The 21,105-nt window shown below is 40.5% G+C and overlaps 2 long non-coding RNA genes across 4 annotated transcripts in view; one reads left to right on the top strand and one right to left on the bottom strand.

Moving 5' to 3' along the window:
• Positions 1 to 12,426, bottom strand: part of LOC140697350 (uncharacterized) — a 33,602-nt gene extending 21,176 nt beyond the window's left edge. For 2 of the 3 annotated variants that reach the window (XR_012074302.1, XR_012074301.1), the window contains exon 1: positions 11,978 to 12,426. This is a non-coding gene — a long non-coding RNA (uncharacterized lncRNA). Of the gene's footprint in view, positions 1 to 3,219; positions 3,289 to 11,977 lie in introns of all 3 variants that reach the window. The other variant, XR_012074303.1, reaches the window with a different exon arrangement.
• LOC140697349 (uncharacterized) lies at positions 12,321 to 20,666 on the top strand. The gene is made up of 2 exons (XR_012074300.1): positions 12,321 to 12,762; positions 20,405 to 20,666. It is a non-coding gene; the product is annotated as an uncharacterized lncRNA (long non-coding RNA).
• Positions 20,667 to 21,105: the final 439 nt, after the last annotated feature.

The raw sequence follows: 21,105 nt of genomic DNA, 5'->3' as shown, positions 1-21,105 counted from the left end.
TGGCATGGGTTCTTCCCTTCTCCTGCTTCTGGGTCTTGCCCAAACCTGGTGTTCCTCATGTGGTCCTCTGTGTAGCTGCTCAGTAACCTTTATAAATTAAGACTCACAGAACAAACAGGAAAGGAGAAATGCTTTTCTCTTTGCTAATATTTTGTCCTTCTATAATAAGTTTATAAGTCTACATATTAGCTAAAACGAACAATATGTCCATTTTAAAGTGTGCTTTTACTATGTACAATAGCCAAGACATGGAAGTAACCTAAATGTCCATTGACAGATGATTAGATAAAGAGGCTGTGAGACAGATAGATATATATGCACTGGAACACTACTCAGCCATAAAAAAGAATAAAAATGCCATTTGCAGCAACATAGATGGACCTAGAGATGGTCATACTAAGTGAAGTAAGCCAGAGAAAGAAAAATACCACATGATATCACTTATATGTGGAATCTAAAAAAAAAAAAAGAGAGACAAATGAACTTATGTACAAAACAAAAAGAGACTTACAGACATAGAGAACAAATTTGTGATTACCGAGGCCTGAGTGGGAAGGGGAGAGGTGGAGGGATCAGTTGGGAGTTCAGGATTTGCAGATACTAATTACTATATATAGAATAGATAAACAACAAGGTCCTACTGTATAGCACAGGGAGCTATATTCAATAGCTATAGCCTATAATGAAAAAGAATATGAAAAAGAATATATATATACGTATGTATGTATGTATAACTGAATCACTATGCTGTTCACCAGAAATTAATACAACATTGTAAATCCACTACACTTCAATTAAAAAAAAAGTGTGCTTTTAGACTAACTCTGAAAGGAGCATTTCTCATTGAAAAGTCATTTTTGGAAAAACCTTTTTGAATTACAGTATCTAGTGAATGGTAGTTTCCTTTGAACTTGACAAACAGTGCAGTCTCGACCCTGGGTCTAGGATTGAAATTGCAGGACTCTGTAGCTTGCCTACCAGGGGCCCCAGTTCAGAATACTAAGACTCACATTATCTGTTTCACATGCAAAGCTGCCAGGATGGTTTCAACACAATCATTCTGCTCAAGGTACTGACATTTTGATGACACAATTGATAAGGAGTGGCTAAGAATTTGTATGTGAAAACCCATCAACAAAATCCATCAATAAAACTGAGAACCTGGATATTTCTCGTTTCTCCTCTGCTGGCAATCAGAGAGCGGGGGAAGGAAGGAGGTGGGGGAGAATGCTGGGAGAGAAAAGATAAGCAAAAAAAGAACTAGAATTCTTTGTTTTCTCTAACTCCACTGAGGACGCTAATTTGCACAGGATTGAAAAGAACATTCAATACAGACACAATTAGCCTTCAATTCCCTCTTAAAAAGCCAAGAGCGTTTGTACTTGAATGCCCTACTGGGCTGACCTGACAGATGTCACTGCCTCCTCCTTCTCCCTTTGCCTCAGACTTCCTCTAAGAAGAAAAAATGATGAAGCCACAAAGTGCTGGCACTGTTGGAATGTGCCAAATCCACAGACGGCTAGGTACTTGCAGGTTATGGGTAAAAAGTCACTAAGCTCTTAGTAGGGAGGGTGTAGCTCAGTGGTAGAGGACATGCCTAGCATGCATGAGGTCCTAGGTTCAGTCCCTAGTACTGAAGGAGGATTAATAAAATGGCTGCACTTAGGCTAACAGATTGCTTATTCTTATGCTTGCCCTTAAAAGGGTCAACTGACCTGACTGACCGTTTGCTACTCACAGTTCCTGGCGTATTGTTAAAACTAAAGCTATTGATCTTACTGATTCTACTTTATTCCAGTAATTGAAAGTAATAATCAAGCTTGGTCTCTGAGTCCTTCTCCAAGGAGAAGTTCACAGGACTGTAACCTTACAAAATAGCCTGAATTACCAAGAAGACCACAGCTTGAGTGCTCACGAGATAAAGAGATCTGACCTCTGGGATCTATAGAATTGGTTGTCTGGAGGCATCATGTCACCATTCTAAGTCTTCTGGTGAGAAAATGATTCTGTTGCTTCTTATCAATGCTTTATTGTTTGAACTCTGGCTATATAACCACCCCAACCTATGTCCAAGGAGGGTTCACAGTTTTGTGAGTCCCCTTTGCCTGGCACAGCAATAAAATTGCCTCTTTTCTTCTAAACTCCAAGACCTGGTCTCTGAGTTATTTGGCTTATCAGAGATGGGGGCCGATCTTTCGGCAACAGTACCATAGTTAAAAAAAAAAAAAAATTAGTCACATTAAACAATCAATTCTTTAAAAAAATTAATTAATAAAATATTTAACACAAATAGGGCTGTCTATAACGTGCTCTTCCTACACGACAACATATTTTGGGTATTTGTCCACATCAGGGCATTTTGTAGTGACCACATTGCACTCCACTATACCACTATATGACATTTTTTCTGGAAGTTCTTAATTAACTGACATTTCATTTTCTGGAGATTTTTTCCCCCCTCTATCAAAAATGTTGTAATTAGCACCTGTGTATATACATATCTTGGCCTGCTTTTGCCAGGATGAAATGGAATTGCTAATGCAAAGGGTATATACAGTTCAATTTTCAGAGATACTGAAAAATATTCTTTTAAAAGTTTGTTCCTATTAAGGATATCACCAATAGCGAATGAGAGGGCCAATTTTCCTTACCAACACTGAGCATTATCAAATTCTGTAATTAGTGTTCATCCCTAGGTGAAAATGGCATTTCATTTTAAGAACTTGGTTCTTACACAATAAAGGTGATATTTTTCATAGTTTATTAAGGGCATTCTTTTTTTTTTTTTTGTCAAGACTTTTTTTTTTTAAGTAAACCTTGTATTGTTTCTCCTATATGTTCAAATTCTATTTTTAGGAGATTGTTGCTATTTCTGAAAATTAAGATAATACCTTTTTAGATGTCAACAAATTATACAATGAAACAGGAAATGAAAGGCCAGGTTTAAAAAGAACATTCTAATTCTTCTGCCTATTATTTCTTACGTGACATTCAGTTTTGATTATCATTATTATATTTTTAAAGTACACCAGGAGCTACAAATTCACCTAACCACCGAGTCTCATTGCTTCCATGCCGCCACAGAGCCTCCTAAACTTTTGGTAAATAATTACTTTACAAGAGATCTCTTTTAAATAAACTTCTAGTAGTTTTTCATGGGACACTTAACCCTTGGTAGTAGGGTACAGGTAAAGAACAAATCCATCTCAGCTTGGCTACCTGCAAGTTGTTGACCGTGGGCTAGTTATTTTCATTCTCTGAGTTTCTTCCCTCAGTGTGGAAGGCCAGCTGTTGAGAATATTAGAGAAAATAAACAGAGGTCAGCTAGCATAGTGCTTGTCACAAAAATGGTGGGTACTTGACCGATAGTGATTATGATTTATCTGAAACCTTTATATACTCTCCAGAGCGTTCTGTCTGACAAATGACTAAGACTTTCAGTTTGAAATCTGAAACGGGCTTTAATATGTTTAGTTTGATGAACAGGACAAGTAAAATGTATTTATAATTGATCTTTACTTAAAAGGGTAAGTATGGTTAATTTAACTGAAAACCACAAATTACCTAACTCTGGTACAATGTGCTATCACACGAATGAATGAATATTATCAGAAAAGAATTAATACCATCAGGGGTCTCAGTCTTATGTCACATTTGTAGTTAAGACTCCATAAAAAATTTAAACGCATTTTGTTAATACACATTCACTTACTTATTTGGTTTCCAATCATTTCATTACAGCACATGTTTAACAACAAACTTTAGCATGTAGCAAGTGTAGTTTTTATTAAAATATATTACTTCCCCCACACCAACTTGCTAACCCTAAATTACAGCTGTAGGGACAAGTATGGGCTTGGGTTAAAATACAATTATATAATTTTTAAGGAATAAGTCATGCTGAATAATTTTACTGTTCTCTAATAGGTTTTAATTAAAGATCAGCGATAGAAGAAATTTCTGTTTATCATTTTATAAAAGTAGGGAAAAATTTGTGACTATAAGATGTAGATACCAAAGTTTTCAAAAATTGTGCAGCCAAAAATATACTTTTTGTATATTATAGAAACCTTTAATCTTTGAATGTTGAGAGCTGACTTCAGTGACTAATAATTTTGGTGCTGTCTGATCCCCATGGATGCTAGGAACTAGCCTGGCTGGAATTGTCAGTCACTACTTCACAATCCTTCATGAATAAGAAGAGCTTCCAATTATTATTATTATTCAACACCTAATTATGTGCTTTATATACCTCTATTTAATTTTTTTTCCTTCCAGATGAAAAAACCAAGCCTTAGAATAGGTCCCATGGCTAGGGCTGGAATGAAGCCCTGGGTGACTTTGACTCCCAGCCTGTGTATTCCACCTTACACAATACTGCCCTCCCATGAAGTTACAAGATGAAATAACATCACGGCACATAGAACTTAGAACTACTTCCAATTTCTTCTTTTCACTCCACAACAGCATCTGACCAGGGGTGTCTGCTAACTAGAGAGACTGTTCTGACTTTTCTGTAGGGCACAGGTGATCAAGGGGTACTTAATTTTTTATATATACTTTCAAAGTGTGGCGTGTATGGATCAAAGGAGAAACTGACATTCAAAGAAAGCAAGCAAGCTTAGGTAGGCTCCTAGAAGCTTGCATCATCTTGACACGTCCCGGGCCTCAGTCACAACACAAGGGAGAACTTCACAGTCACAGCAGCAGGGGGCAGTAGGGTAACAGTGTCATTCCCCAGGGCTGCTTCAACAATAATGTCTCTGTGTCCTTGAAGCCTTTTGGTTTCGGCAAACAGAAATAACTAGTCACATGCTAGCCCTCTATGTCACCAGAAGAAAATCAGTCAGCTTTTCATTCAGATAAAAACTGGATTAAGATGATAAAAACAGAATATACAAATAACATGGCTGGTTTGTGATCACTTTGTAAGCTCGAGGTTTTCGAAAGATGACTTTAAAATTTTTGACTTACTCACAAAACTGACTTAAAAGTGACTTTTCCTTTTTTCCCCCTGCAAGTAACAAATTTAATTTTGTGGGTATTTTAGCGGTGAGGAAAATGGTGGGTGGGAAAGTGAGTTGTCATATCTTCCCTGCGAGTGATTGTTGTATGTATTCTTAGTAGATAAGCTAAATAATTCTTTTAAATGTAGACTCTACTATACTAGTTGTAAAACAGCATGATGTGTGTGTGTGTGAGAGAGAGAGAGAGAAAGAAAGAGAGAGAGAGAGAGAGAGAGAGAGAGAGTCTGGTGAGTGGTGATATGCCGGGGAAGTGGAACTTGGCGAGAGGTGGGAGTTGAGGCTGGAAAGGTAGACAGCAGTCAGATATGAAGGGTCCTCTGGGCTACGCTAGTGAACACATAACTCATCCTTTTCAGGCAGGATTGAAATGGTCAGACTGGTATTCTAAATCTGTAGAGGAGATGAATTGAGGAAAAACTGGGTCTTGGAAACTGGAGGCAGGAAAAACAGAAGGTTGTCACTGTTACCTAGAGCAGAGATGATGAAGTCTTGAATGTGGGAAGAATTAGGGTTGGAGAGAAGAGGATAGAAATAGAAATCAATCATTGATTGCTTGGAGGTGGGAGGTTCAAAGGGAAGGAAGAACCTAATGTGAAGCCAGGTGTCTCCCTGGGGCAGTGGAAGGGGCTCAGGTGGAGAGCTGGCTTTGGGGACTCTTTTGAGTATGTTGTGTCTGAGGTGCCTGTGGGGTATCCAGAGAGGTTTCTTTTCTTTTCTTTTTTTTTTTTTTAAGGCTGATTCTCATGGGAGAGAGTAGGACAGTATCATTAGCAATGAGTAACAATAATAGTCAAACCCAGTTTGAGAAGATGGTCTCTGAGCCAGACTAACTGAGCTTGAGTTCTATGCCCACCCATTTACTTGAGAGCTTGGGCAAATTACCTAACATCCTTGTGCCTCAGTTTCTTCATCTGTTGTGAGAATTAAATGAGCTGATGTATATGGAGCTTTTAGAGCAGTACTCAGTACACAGTAAAGGCCATGTACTTTTTTGTATGGTGCTGTTGCTTTTATTTTAGCTCTCATTTTGGGATACTTGCTATGGGTCCAGCCTGTGCTAAGAGCATATGGGCAATTTCTCACTGAATCTCCACAACACTCTGTGATGCTAAAACTGTTATCATCTGAAGAAACTCAGACCTTTGGGGAGCTGAGCAACTTTCCCAAAGCACCCCGCTGGGAAACAAAGGGCAGAGCCAGGATGCAAGCTCCAGTCTGAAGGAACACAGAAGTCGAAGCCCAGTTAGGTATTTGAAACCACCAGAGTGGGTGAAACCTCTCTTGGGGGAGGGTGTGTAAAGGGACAAAGGCCAGGGAACACCGATGTCCCTCCGTGGTGGGATGAGGGTAGAGCAAAGCAACTGAAAATGCCCAGTGCAAGAGACTGGGGAGAAGCAGGTGGCCAAGTCCGGGAAGGCAAGGACATCCTTTTCAGTCTGCCCTGACTGGCCCTCCCCTTTCTTTAATATTGAGATTTTACATTTTACACTTCTCTGCGTGAATAAAAAAGAAAGAAAGAAAGAAACAGACACACAAATCTTGATTCCTACACCAGAGGCATCACATTATCTAGCAGATTTAATATATATGGAAGGTATTTTAAACTCGGAACCTCAGAGATGCTCATCTAAGGTTAGGTCCTAGGAGGTTTCTCCCTCCTCTAGGCAGGGGCTTTAGGGACTAATACTTACATCTACGTCTGTGCCCCAGACTAGTGTTCCTCCAGGGTCCCCGAGCCTGGATTCTCTGTCTTTGCCTGGGGTCCCCTGGAATTTATTCTATTTATCTGTATTAGTTTGCTGAGGCTGCCTTAACAAAGTATCTCAGACTGGGTGGCTTAACCAACAGAAATTTCTTTTCTTACAGTTCTGAAGGCTAGAAGTCCAAGATCAAGGTGTTAGCAGGGCTGATTTCTTCTGAGGGCAGGAAAGGAGTGATCTGTTCCACACCTCACTCTTTGGCTCGTAGATGGCTCTCTTCTGCCTGTGTCTACCTTCTGTCCCTCTCTGTGTCCAAATTTCCTCTTCTCATAAGGACACCAGTCATATTGGATTAGGGCCCATTCTAATGGCCTCGTTTTAACTTAAGTACCTCTGTAAAGATCCTGTCTCCAGACAAGATCACACTGTTAAGTCTGGGTGTGGGACTTCAACATATGGATTTTGAAAGGACATAATTCAGCCCATAACAATGTCAGTACCCTAATGATGTTCACTTTAACGGCTAAAGATTTTGACTTTGATGAATCTAGTACAAAAGTGCAGCACAAATAAAGAAACATACTCTACCCAACCGCTTTGTGGTATCAACCAAAGAAAATACATTTTCTTTTTACATCCTCCCAGTCAGCTTTCTCTAATAAGATACTTAATAGAGAAACTTTTCTCCTTCTCTTGATAAGAAATAAAGATTTGTACTCAGTTTTAAAGTTAAAACCAATAGGTAAACCTGTTCACTCAGCCAACTCCGTCTCTTGTGGTCAATATCACTTAGGAAATGGGAAAACTGACTACTGATGACTAACATCACTGCGTCTTAGAGACAGTCACTTTCCCAGGTTCTGCAGGGAAAAGCCAGGTTGGGAAAATAGCCCTGACCTCAAGATATTAATGATTTTATTCTATTTTTCATATGCCTTTTGGCATCATAGAGGCTTTGGGAATCTGGTGAAAGCTAGAGCTTCTTTTCCCAGAGATATTTACATAAGAGTGTAAGCAAAATTATGTGTGTAACTTACTTCATTGCATTGGATCAAAATACTTTTTATAAGGAATTATGCCTTTCCCATCATTTTTTTTGCATGCAAAATGAATTTCAGGCAATTGTCTTAAAAAAAATAGGAAGAAGGAAAGAAAGAACTCCAAAGTGTGCAAATAAAAGTAAAAAAATAAACTTTATTCTTGCTTAAAAAAATAAATTTCAATGAAAAAGCACTTCTCCCTTGGTTTGAATGAGAAGCTAAAATTACTGCGTGGTCTTCGGTGTGGCAGCACACGCACTTTCCGACAGACTTTCTGCTTTGACAGTAACACATACTGGAGAGTGGGGCTCACAACAGCACAGTGAAGCAAACACAATCAGTTCATGTTCCCAGACGACACAAGGGGCCTGTGACCAGGGAACACCAAGACATTCCAAGACTACCTGAATTGGATTTATGTCCTTTCATTTCTGTTGGCTTTACATCACTGAGTTTTCATGTTCAGCCAGGGGATGCTGCTGATGTCAGCAAAGGGAGGATTAAGAACCCATGTTGCAACTTTCTGGTTGTCTGAGCAGAAGTATTTTAAAAAGTCATGCGGAATTTCAAGTTGTCTGCACATTTCTGTATCACAGATTCGTAAAAGAGAAGAAGTTCATATTCTGCTTTCATCTCATGAGAAAACATTTTGAAAAGGCCCCGGCATTAACAAAGTTAACTTGCTAGTAGCTAAGCAGAAGTATCCAAAGCAATGGGTTGTAGAGCTTACTGCATAAAAATACTTCCTCTAAGATGTGTTACTAAGCACCACAGGTGTTCTGTCTGTTCACAAAGTGCCCAGTGAGTTTTATTTGCAGAAGAAACTTTCCAGCCTTTCAAAGAGGTTGATGGATTTGAGATTTCAAAAAGAACTCGCTAAATAGGAATTCATTTTTGAAGACATCAGCTGGCTACATAGAGAAGTTTCTAATTCCTCTATCACACGTGACTCAAAATATTATTTTTGAAAAGTCAACCATCATGGAATGATTTCATTTTTCAGAGGCACTGCTTTAATCCACCTCCTCTGCTCCCAGTCACACAGGAACTTGTGATTCTGGAGCATACAGCCTTTCCCAGTTATCTTGTAGCTATTTTAAGATGAAGCTGTGGCATCAGGACAGACCAGCTTTTAGTCAAGTCTTGCCTTTTCAACTTCAGCCTTTTTTGTTGAAAAAGATCTACACTAATATATTTTTGGAACAGAAAGTATGAGGTGGTACTTTAGCATTTTGGGCTTCAGGCTCCTTCCATCAGCAAGAATGTTGTTATGCAAAAAGCACTGGGGTTCTGCTGTCCTCTCACGCACCATGGAGAGCAAAGCCAAAGGATATTCGCTATTTCTTCTTTATCTTTGACATTTTCTAACTTTAGCCAATCTTGGAGTAAACAAAGACAGATGCTCACCATCATAATGGTGGGGCACATATTTAAAAATTCCTACCAGTGGAAAGCTGTTCCAACATGACAACACGGGTGAATATACAGTACGTGTCTGCAGAAGCAACCACACTAGACATAAAAATAGTGTGTTCCAAGATAATCTGGCAAAATCGTATAAAAATTACATCCGTGTACGTGTGTGTGCATACCTGTCCCTGTGTGTATGCGTGCACACACATATCCACATGCCTGTCACAGACCTCCCTCTGATGCCCTCCCCAGATGTAAAGGAGTGGGCAGTAGCTTCAACCAAAGCCAAAACCCAACGTGATGACAAAGATGGATGCGAGCCCAATGGTGGGAGAGATCCACTTTCCTGGCGGCCTTAGAAAAGGCCTCCCAAGGACCCTTGGTGTAACTGGAAGACTGAGTAGTAGCTTATTAAATTGAGAAGAGGAGGAAGGACATTCCAGACACAAACTGAAATGGGAGATGCCCTAACCCAGGCAATGTGAGACTCCTGTTGGAAGTATGCAGCTGTGAAGGCAGTGCAAATGACCTCGGCTTGAATCTTAACTCTGCTTTTCTGTGTGACCCTAGACAAGTCACTTCATCTCTTTTTGCCTCAGTTTTCTCATTTTCAGTATGATGAAGGCAGTTGTGGGCTCAGCTTGGGCTGGGATATTTTGTTTATCCAAACAGGATTTCTTTAATCCCTATTTACCATGCCCAGTACCTGAACACCCTATAAAAGTAGATACAGCCACCCTCCCTTGGTTTAGGGCAGACAGCAATAACAATGATAATAGTAATAATTCTAGCAATGAGCCTCTGCTCTGTGCTAAGTATACACTGCCTTGTGCATGTCTTGTCATGTTTTCCCTCAGAACACCTAAGGGAGGGGCTGTGGTTTATGTCCATGATGAGGACACGGAGATGAAGCAGATTAAGAGACACAGCCAGCGTTTCTCGGAGAGCAGCCATGGAGCCAGCACTTAAATCAGGCTCTTGCTTCTACTCTGTTCTAAATTTCCTCTGGTGGCTGGTCTTCTTCACTTGCATTCAATGAGCTCCACACCTGGATTCACCCTGTCTGGCTGGCCCCCTCCTTTGGTGGCCCTCTCACATTAAACTGACATCTGTCCGGGAGGCTGCTTCTCAAATCATCCTCCTGACTGCACGCACCTCAGTCTATGTGCAAGTGACACTTACCCCCACTTGGCCCGGATCTGAGGGCACTGTGCTTCAGCGAGGGCCCCAGGCTGCACTGTCTGGGACATGAGATTCGGTGCATTAGTCAGCTATCATCAGGCCTGAGCAAAGTCCTTTCTCCTAGAATATATTAGGAATCAGTGTCCCTGTTATCTCTGAGTGACATGAAATCATGTCAGCCAAATCTGTGACTGCCCTGGGTCTCACTCGCATGTTTAGAAAACTGAGCATGGGAGGGCAGAGAAAGAGAGAAAGAAAAAGGAATGCAAAAAGAAAAAAGAAAATCACCAAAAACAAAAACAGATTTTTTTTTCAAGTTCTTGTGGAGTGGAGACAAGGTGCTTCTCCTGGTCTATACAAACACATGCTGGCTTTCTTTTCATTCCTTCTGAGGCACTTTGTCTGCCATCAATAGAGGAGCCTGTTCTGCCTGAGGAAAATAATCCAGCAGGATCTAGCTCAAACTGTTTACATTTCCAAATTTCCTCCTTCTTCTCTTTCCCTGTCAAATTATCTTATCTCTCTAGCTCAAGGTTATAGGAGGAAAGTATCTTAGTAGATGTTACTGTATTTGGGCTGCTATAACAAAATACCGCCGACTGGGTCGCTTATAAAGAACAGAAATTGCTCACAGTCCCGGAGGATGAGAAGTCCAAGATCAAGGCACCAGCCCGGATGTGTCTTGGTGAGAGTCTTCTTCAGGATCCTGGATGGCCCCTTCTCCTCACCTGGTGGAGGGAGCCTCCGAGCCCTCTGGAGCCTCTTTGATAAGAACACTAATTCCATTCACAAGGGCTCCACTCTCAAGATCTAAACACCCCCCAGAGGCCCCACCTCCCAATGCCATCCTCTGAGGGAATCAGGATTTCAACATATGAATTTAAGAGGGACACAGACATTCAGACCATGGCTGTTAATTTTGGCCATTCTAATTTATTCAGGTTGATTCTGTGAAGTAACGTGGGAAAGAGTAAAAAGGAATAGAGGAAGATTAAACTCTGGACTTAACCTTCCTGCTCACCCAGCCACTCTCAAGAAGATTTGGGCTAAAGGTGCTGTCATCACGACCCTGTAAACTCCCTGGAGTCCTTTCATATCCTTCATATTCAAAAACAGTCTCGTGCTCCCTGCCAAAGCAGATATAATCTTTCCTCCTCCTGCTTAAGATAATTGCCTAGAATGTCATACTGAGGGACATTCCAGTCCCTCATCTGCTTTTCTTAGCATCTCTTACCCACATTTTTACGATACAATATATTTTGAGCTAGATTTGCTGTCACTTCAATGGCACATTTACAGCTATAAATTAGTGAGTGATTTCTTTCCGCCAAATACGTAAGAGGAACTTTAATAATATTAGAGAAACCTCTCTCATAAATTGCTTTCTTTATCATAAAAAATATATATACTCATATGCACCGTGGCAGGTGTTAAACCATTGGGTCTCCTGCATGAAAGTCTCTAAAGGAGGAAGTGAGAATAAAGAAAATGCTCTCTCTGTATTGGAAGTACCCTGGTCACAAGAAGCAGCGCAGCGCTAAGGCGACTTGCACGCTGGTTGCATTTGAAGTGACGGCTGACCACCCCAGTTTCATTCCAGTCAGTCCGTTCTTACCTTGAGAAAGTTGTTTCTGAAGCCTCGTCATAAGAGCTTGTAATGAGCTGCCGTGTTTACAAGGACCACGCGCAGCCCCGCCGTCAAAGCTGCTTGCTCTGCCCGAGACAGGCTGGTTCTCAAGACACCTCAGGAACTTTTAATGAGCCCTCGCAAATCCCCTGTGAGGTGGGACATGGCTCCTCTGCCTCCAGGCAGGAGGTGAAACATCCACCTGACTTACTGAAGGTCACAGAGAAAGAGAGAGCCCGAGGGAGCCAGAGCCGGCAGACACAGGAACGGGGCTGGAAGGGGAACTGTTACGTAGTTAGGTAAGTGGGGGCACAGGGCAGATGAGGTGAAGGGGAAGGTGGATGGACCGGAAGATGGCGGTACGCCCGCCTTCAGCGTAAAGGGGCTTCACTTCCTCTAAATGAGTTAGAAACCGATGGCCGCAACTGTGTGGCAGCGAGAAGGACCTAACCGGAAATGATCCAAAGCTCATTGTAATATAATTAGCATTGTGGTTTGGCCCCGCCCCATGGGTTTTTCTGTGTGCATCATGGGTAAGAACATGCGCAAAAGGGGAGGAGCATGACTAAGCGCTCCTCCGGCAAGAGCCGCCAATCAATCTAGAGAGCGCCTGTCGGCGAGGGTATGAGAGCAGGGGCGAAGACCATTGCTAGCCATCCTCAGATCAGCCTGCCTCCTGTCCTTGGAGCTGGACTTTCTCTTTGCTTAAAAAAACCTTTGAAATCTTTAGCTACACAGCACTTCCGTCTCCCATCTGAATTCTCGTCTTTCAGGTAAGACATGAACCGGACTCTTTTCCCTTCCCCTTTTGGGGTGACAGAACAAACCCTGTTAGCTCAACAAAGTCGAGGTGATGAGCACAGGTGGATGGGGCCGGGCCGGAGGTGTTTTTCACAGCAGTGATATTGCAGTTCGGAAGACAGGGATGCCCAACGGAGGCCGTGTGTTTTTCCTCAGACTGAAAAGGCGTCCGAGCAGGCGCCGGATGAGGAAGGGGCCGTCTGGGGAAAGCGGAAGAAAGCAGAGCTCAAAGGCCAAGCGTCAGGTTGAGGGGGCAGGTAGAAGGATAATGGGGCCGAACGTCAAGTGGTGGGGACGGGGCAGTGGAGTCAGAAAAAGTTCGAAATGGGTCTAGGAGTGGTAGGGAAATGTTTGTTCTGTGTCTAGGTCTTAACTTATGAATGGCGACATGAAGAGGTCAATACCATTGGAAAAAAAAAATTCAGTGTTAACAGTTTCTCTAGAAACAAGAGGCATGGCTCGCCACACATAGACACATGAGGAACACCAGGTGTCAGTCAGGAAGCAGAAGCAGAAGCAGGAATAGGTGTGGGTTGGGGAGTGTGTAGGCTATGGCCTTTATTGGGGTTTTCCTGGGAAACACAAAGCAGGGCAGGGTAAATAGTTTAGGATTGGCTAGTTTGAATAGTTTCGGCAGACTTGGGGCTATAGGGATGCTTTCTAGTGGCCCGTACCTGGCCCTGGAAAGATGAAGGCAGAATGTTGCCCCCTGGATGTACAGGCAAGAGGAGGTAGGGCTCTGCACTGGTTGGTTTGTGTATCAAAGAGCAAGCCCTTTGCTGTCTCTAAGAATTGGCTAGTCCTGGGAAGGACAGTCTCTCCTCAGTCAGATGTCAAACATCATGATATACAGAAAATTAGAAAAATATGACTAATGTAAGTTCTGGTTGGCTTTGGGGGCCAAGTCAGGAGGTCAGAGTGGATAGGAATGGGGCTCAAGGTCACCCAGACTGTGAAACTTGGTGGCTACAAAGGAAAGGGTGGTGGTGGGAAATTGCCTAAGATTTGGAGCCCCACTCTGTCACTGATGTGGGTTTCCTCTGTGTGTAGATTTCCTCTGCTGTGTTGTCTGTAGAAGTATTTACTGGCTTTCTTACATTTATAATGGGACTTCTCGTTCTCAATTTGGAAGAATGGAATATATGGGAAAAGATTCTATCTTCAGCCTACAGAAATGACCAACTTCCCCTTTCCCAAACCTGGTTTAATTCTCCAGTCCCCACTTGATCTTCTCTTTAGTTGAATGTAGATTGGCTTCTTCTATTCTTCCCCATCCTTCTCCCCTTTCCCTGATTCATCCAAACCATCCTTCCAAGGCTGTCCACAGAGCCTCTCTCGCCTGCCCCAGACTTGACGTTAGATACTGGTCTGCACAGGCTAACCAGCTTCTACATGCTAAGTCTCCCTTCCCCTCCCTGTCTCTGGGAAACCTATCAGGACGTGCTTTTCTCTTGCTCCTCTGTCTCTTTTACCTTTCTTCCAACTCCAGTATTGCCATTGCCTGTGGTTCACTAAATGAGTTCCCCCATTCTCTGTATGGAAATCAGCTTAATAACCACCCTCATGCTTCTTGCCAGTGGATTTGGTATCTGGGGTATATGGAAATGGGAGACGTGGACATGATTCCAAACTGTTGTGGACACAACACGGCAGCTGGTTGGTGAGCTAGTGACACGCGGGTTGGTAAAAGAATTTACCAGGGATAAAGTATGAGAATAGAAAAGGAGCTTATTAGGGTATGCTGCTATAGGCAACAGCGGGCTGCACAGGAGAGGGACGCCTGTGTGAGCAGTGAGGGCCAGTTGTTGGGGTGTTTTATAAGGTGGAGTCCAAGGTGCCTGATTGGCTTGTGCACAGGTCTCTGATTGACTGTAGGTGAGATAAGCGCTTTAGGGTCCGTGAAGGGTGATGGGGTTTATGACTGTGATAAGGTGGGCTGAAACAAGCCTACCTGAGCTGTTGTGAGACTAGGCATTACCGAGGGTTATTAGTTTGTTAGGGCAAACACACCCAGTAAAGAATGTGCTTTATCTGTTGAGGGATCACAGGCAGACATCTGAGAGGACAGAAATGGGGGTCGTTGGACTTTAAAGGACGTCAGTTGACCCAACACAAACCATTCTTTCTGGAGGGGGAGAGGGGACAGTAATTAGGTTGTATTTATTTATTTTAGTGGAGGTACTGGGGATTGAACCCAGGACCTTGTGCATGCTAAGCATGCGCTCCACCACTGAGCTATACCCTCCCTACCCCAAACCATTCTTTCTTATTTTTATTTTTTATTGAGGTAACATTGGTTTATAACTTTATATGTTTCATATGTACATTACATTTTGACTTCTTTATACACTATGGCGTGTTCACAGACAAAAATTTAGTGTCCATCCATCAGTCATATGGTTGATGCCCCTTACCCATTTTACCTTCTCCCACATACCTAGTCCTCTCTGGCAACCACTACTCTGTTCTCTGTATCCATGTGTCTGTTTTTGTTTTGTTTGATTTGTTCATTTATTTGTTTTTCCCAAACCATTCTTTGTTTCAGTTTCTCCCCTAGTGCTAGAAAACAGCTATAACAGCTCTCACAGCTCCAGAAAGATTCTGTATAATCTTGGTGACCTCATAGCAAAAGTATTCAACTCCTTTTTGAGCAAAAAGAATGATAACAATAACAACAACAAAACAACCAGCTAGTATTCATCAAACATTTACCAAGCCCCAGATATTGTTGTATTTCACGTATTTAACACATTTAATCCTTAACAACCACCCTGTGAGGTTGGTACTATTATCAGCCATCATTTGAACATGAGGAAACCAGGCGTAGAGAGCTGAAGTAACTTGTCCATAATGCTGGAGAACATAGGTGCAACTTCCCATCTCTATTCCTCACCATACTTTCTTGTGAGAAAAAAACAGTAGTTTAGTCACTAGGAAATGGAAATTAAAGCCACTGTGAAATACCACTACATGCTCACTAAAATGGCTAAAATATCAAGTGGTGGTGAGGGTATAGGACAATTGAAATACTCACACGCTGCTGGTGGGAGTTTAAGATGGTGCCACCATTTTGGAAAACTGGCACTTTCTTGTAAATTCAAACACATCTACCAAACAATTCAGCCATTCCACTCCTAGGTATTTACTCAAGAAAAAGCTGAAAAAGTGTATGTCCTCACAAAGACTTTTTGGGAATGTTCATAGCAGTTTTATGCATAATAGCCTGAAACTGGAAACCCAAATGCCCTTTGACTGATGAATGGGTGAACAAATTGTACATGTATACAATGGACTACTCTTTAGTGATAAAAAAGAACTAAGTACTGATACGTGTGATAACATGGATAAATATTGAAAGTATCATGCTGATCAAAGGAAGGCAGACACAAAAGGCTACAGAATGTATGACTCTCTGTGGAATTCTAGAAAAGGTATAACTATAGTGACAGAAAGCAGATAAGTGGTTGTCAGGGGTTGGGGGCCGGGAGAGGGGATTGACTGCAGAGGACAAGAAGGAGCAGTTCTGTTTCTTGATTGTACTGATGACTACACAGTTGTATACATTTAACAAGACTCACTGAATTGTACATTTAAAAATGGAATTTTATTGTATATAAAGTATAGCTCAATAAATATGATTTTAAGGAGGAAAATAACACACAGCTCACTTTAAAAAGAAAAAAGAAATCAAATATTTCTAGTCCCAGAGTTACAACCAACATGCTCTCTGACTTTAACCAAATTACTTAGTATTAATAGCACCAATTCCTTCTCTACCATGAGGATGCTAGTAAATACATCTTTTCTAATGCACCTGATTATTATGAGGACAAAATAAAACAATGAATATTAGATGAGAAAATTGATGTCCTATGCCAAAAGTGACATTTTTTTCATTCTTTAAAATCTCCCATAGGGTCCCCCTCTCCACTCCACACTGTCACCCAGAGGCTGTGTCTAAGACAAAGCAGCCCTATTACACTCAAGCCCGGATTAATACTGTCCATTTTAAGATATGGCTATAATATGGCAGCTCTCCAGTTCATCAAAGGAAGATATCAAAGTGGAGAAAATGTAAAGAAGAGATTCAAACATACGTCTAATTCTAAATTGTTAATCTTATTCTGCCCTCATCACTAACTAGCATGGATTGTGCTATCAGGCAAACGTCGGTTTAAGACCAGATGCACACTTGAATAAGTGGGCCTTGGACAAGTGTTCACTCATTTCTAAGCCTCCTTAAGTGATAAAATCAGGAAATTGTGATGAAGATTAAAAGAGAAAAAGCATAAAAGAACTTAGTGCAGTGCCTGGCGTAGAAAGAGTGCTTCGTGAAATTGACAATAATGATAAAAAATAATTAATTAGCTGATTTATAATTATTACCAGGATCATTCCTCATTTAGTTTATATATGTCTTCTGCTTTAGCTATGAGCAATGAGCTACTAATTCCTTAGAATCATAAAATTTTACAGAATAGGTTTGAAACCCAAATTGACCTATTTTTTCTTTTTCAAGTAAGTTTATGAGGTTAAACATAGTGTATTTTAAGTACCTAAAGGCATTTGACAAGCCTTCTATAAGATCCTTGAGGACATGATGACGAAATATGCACTGTAATATTAAGTGAGTTCATTTCAAGGCTGGCCAAATAAATGAAGAAAGTTTCTGTCCTTGACCCTGTTTTATTAATCTGTTTTATAAATGATGTGATCGAAGACATATAATAACACGTATTTGTCCAATTTGCATGTGACCAGAGCTGGGAGAGGTCATAACACTTTAACCAATCAAACTAAGAGTGGCTGTAAGGAACAGGCTGGAACATTCAGGGAAAAAATTAATTGAAAAACTGAGAGCACTCATATTTTGGTTAAGAAATATAATTTGAACAGCTAGGGTATATGTATCATTGAGCTGTCTGAAAAAGCCCTGAGCATTTTAGTTGATCTGAAGTTTATCATAATTATAAAGTGTAACATAACTGTTGAAAAGCTGAAAGCGTTAGTGTGCTTCAGGGAAACTCCCCAGCTCCCTTAACAGAATCACTTTCTAATTCTCCAGGCTTGGCAGTGGACCGTCTCCAGATGGGAGGGGCTGCTGGGCTTCCCAGCTCTTCTCTTATCCTGTAAGAGTCCACTGGCATCACTAAGCTGTACAGCATGTATCCTTATTCTGGCACAAGTCATTATTAACTTAAGGCTCCAGGAAACTGGAGGGAACTTCCACCCAAAGACTACTATAAACAATCAGCATCTAGGATTGGCTCTTCTCAGAGAACAGAACCCTGGCTCTCTTCAGAGTCCCCTGGTGTGACCCGCATGTCCAGCCATAGGGTTGTCTCTCCTTACTAACCACCCATTTGCTTCATTAACCAAGACCCTCTAAACACTTCAAAAGAGCCAGCATGGAGCAAGGAAGATGCTCCATTTCTTTTCCATTTTAGATTTTTCTTCCAAGTTATAATTCTATCCCCAGGATGTTTCTTTCTGATGGATAACTGATAGTCACTGAAATGACTATTTCATTACAATGAGATCCCAGTTTCTATTCTTGTGATTGGCATGACAGCACATTTTGACCTTAATAGGACAACCATGCTGTAACACACTAGTCCGATATTAGTACGAGATACACACATATGGGGAGGGATGTCCTTTCCATCAAATCCTATTATTACCTGAATTAAGAAACAGTGTCACAAACAAACAAACAAAAACAAACCGTATATACAGGACAGAAATAGACTCATAGACATAGAATGCAGACTTGTGGTTGCCAGAGGGGCGGAGGGTGGGAAGGGATAGACTGGGATTTCAAAATTGTAGAATAGATAGGCAAGATTATACTGTATAGTACAGGGAATCACAGAGGAAAAAATGTGATAATGAGTGTGTATATGTCCATGTATGACTGAAAAATTGTGCTGAACACTAGAATTTGACACAAAATTGTAAAATGATTATAAATCAATATAAAACTGAAAAAAAAGAAAGAAACAGTGTCACTGATTTTTCAGTGGACCAAGGATTTTTTTTTTTTAATTATAGTCAGTAAACAGTGTTGTATTGGTTTCTGCTGTACAGAACCAGTAGTGGGGATTCAGCTGTATATATATGTATTCCTTTTCATATTCTTTTTCATTATAGGCTATTACAAGGTATTAAAAACAGTTTCCTCTCTGCTACACAGTAGGACCTTGTTGTTTATCTGTTTTATATATAGTAATTAGTATCTGCAAATCCCAAACTCCCAATTTATCCCTTTACCCCCCACTCTCCCCGTTGGTAACTATGTTTGTCTTCTGTGTCTCTGATTCCATTTTTGTTTTGTAAATAAGTTCATTTGTGTCATTTTTTAAAGTTCCACATATAAGTGACATCATATGGCATTTTTCTTTTCCTGTCTGACTTACTTCACTTAGTATGACAATCTCCAGGTCCATCCATGTTGCTGCAAATGGCATTATTTCATTCTTTTTTATGGCTGAATAGTATCCCATTATCTTTATGTAGTCATCTGTTGATGAACATTTAGGTTGCTTCCATGTCTTGGCTGTTGTAAATAGTGCTGCTATGAACACTGATGTGCATGTATCTTTTCAAATAAGAGTTTCATCTGGATATATGCCCAGGAGTAGGATGTTGGATCATACAGTAGGTCTGTTTTCACTTTTACAGTTCACCTTTGATGTATATTCTATGGGTGCAATTTCCTTGTGTGTACTATTACATTTTAAAAGAAGAGTTCCGTATAGAACACTTTATACCTTTAGAATTAAAAACACAAATGTAAACAAATGCCATACAATAGGTAAAATAAGGTATCTTGGGGACATAGTTTTTTGTTTTTGTTTTTTAATTTCATATAGATTCTGAATCTGCTCATGTCATCTGAAGTTGTAGGGACTGATAGCTTTAGGAACTGAGGAGCATGAATCTGGGAGTTTTACTCTTGGGCACCCACAGCACCAATCCAGTTATTTTCCTATCACAAACACCGTTTCTGTTTGCAAAACTCTGACACAAAACTGCCTACAAATCACAAATCAATTCCACCTTTTTTCTATAAAATAATGTTATCCATAGTCTTTCTAGTGTTAATAACACATCTCCAGGAATTTAAAGATGAGTTTAAATAACTAATATTTGGAAGGCATAAACAGTGAGAAGGATAAGTAAGATATAATCTAGGACAGTTCCTTTGTTTTGTAGATGAAGAAACTGAGATTCAAAGATGCCAAATGACATGTCCATGATGGCACATCAAATGTGTAGTTGAGCTGGAAGGAAGCCCCAGTTGTTATTTTTTTCTCTCTCAACCCAGTGCCCTTTTTATTATAAAAAATGGTAGCTGAAATTTTTGATGACCAAATTAAACACAGTACATTAATGTTATTTCAACAGATGTTTAATAACCAATTATAATAAGCAATTTTTCAACCTAATGAATGTGGAAACTTGAAACATTTGTTAAGCAAGTGACTGGTTCACTGAGTTCTTTTTTGTACTACATACACACACACTATCTTTTTAATAGAGTTCCTAAGAAGAATATGTTTAAGAGGGTTACACAGTTCTATAGTCCTTCTGAAATCCCTCATTTTCTCCCAGTCGTCATGGAAGGTGGGACTCTACAGACACAAAAGGAAGATCTCAGAAGACCAGCCCTTCAAACCCTGAACACTGCTCCCAGTTGGGGTGTTGGCTGCTTGGTGTTAAGCAACCAGGATGCCCTGCCTTTTTTAATAAGACTGGAGAGGCACTGATTTGGAATATCAACAACAAGGACCACGTAATGAAGGAGAAAACATACCTATATGTATGGAGCGAAGGAAAAGTTTCTCAAGTGTAAATAAAGTGAAAGTTGTCATCAGTTGAGAGCATTGCCCATTTTTCATTCACACTCATAATTTGAGCTGCCTTTCCTACTGTCTGCTTAAATCCTGTCATGAAAGGATTTTTCTAGTGCTCTGAGGACAGGAAGGAAGCAAAATTAGTATACCATATTCCCAATAGGGTTAAACTAAACAGAAGAAAACCCGTTCAAGTCAGTTCTTTTTCCACTCCAGGGTGTCTTTGAATAATGAGTTTCTGGAGCATTTAAAGTGTGGTAGGATTGCATATAAATCAATTTAAACAGATAGTGCCTGGAACAATCTATTTTATAAAACAAGGATAATTGCTTATGTCAAATTTTTGAAATGAAGTAAGTATTCACATATGGAAGAAAACACGACTCTTTTAAAAAAATAATGTATATGTGCACTAAGAAAAGTTATATGTATTATAATTTTCTAGTTTCTAGACATATC

The sequence above is a fragment of the Vicugna pacos genome, chromosome 7 (genome assembly GCF_048564905.1).
Source record: "Vicugna pacos chromosome 7, VicPac4, whole genome shotgun sequence".
In the NCBI taxonomy this organism is placed as follows: Eukaryota; Metazoa; Chordata; class Mammalia; order Artiodactyla; family Camelidae; genus Vicugna; species Vicugna pacos.
Note: the sequence above shows the minus strand (reverse complement) of the source record. Positions and strands in the feature narration are given on the sequence as shown.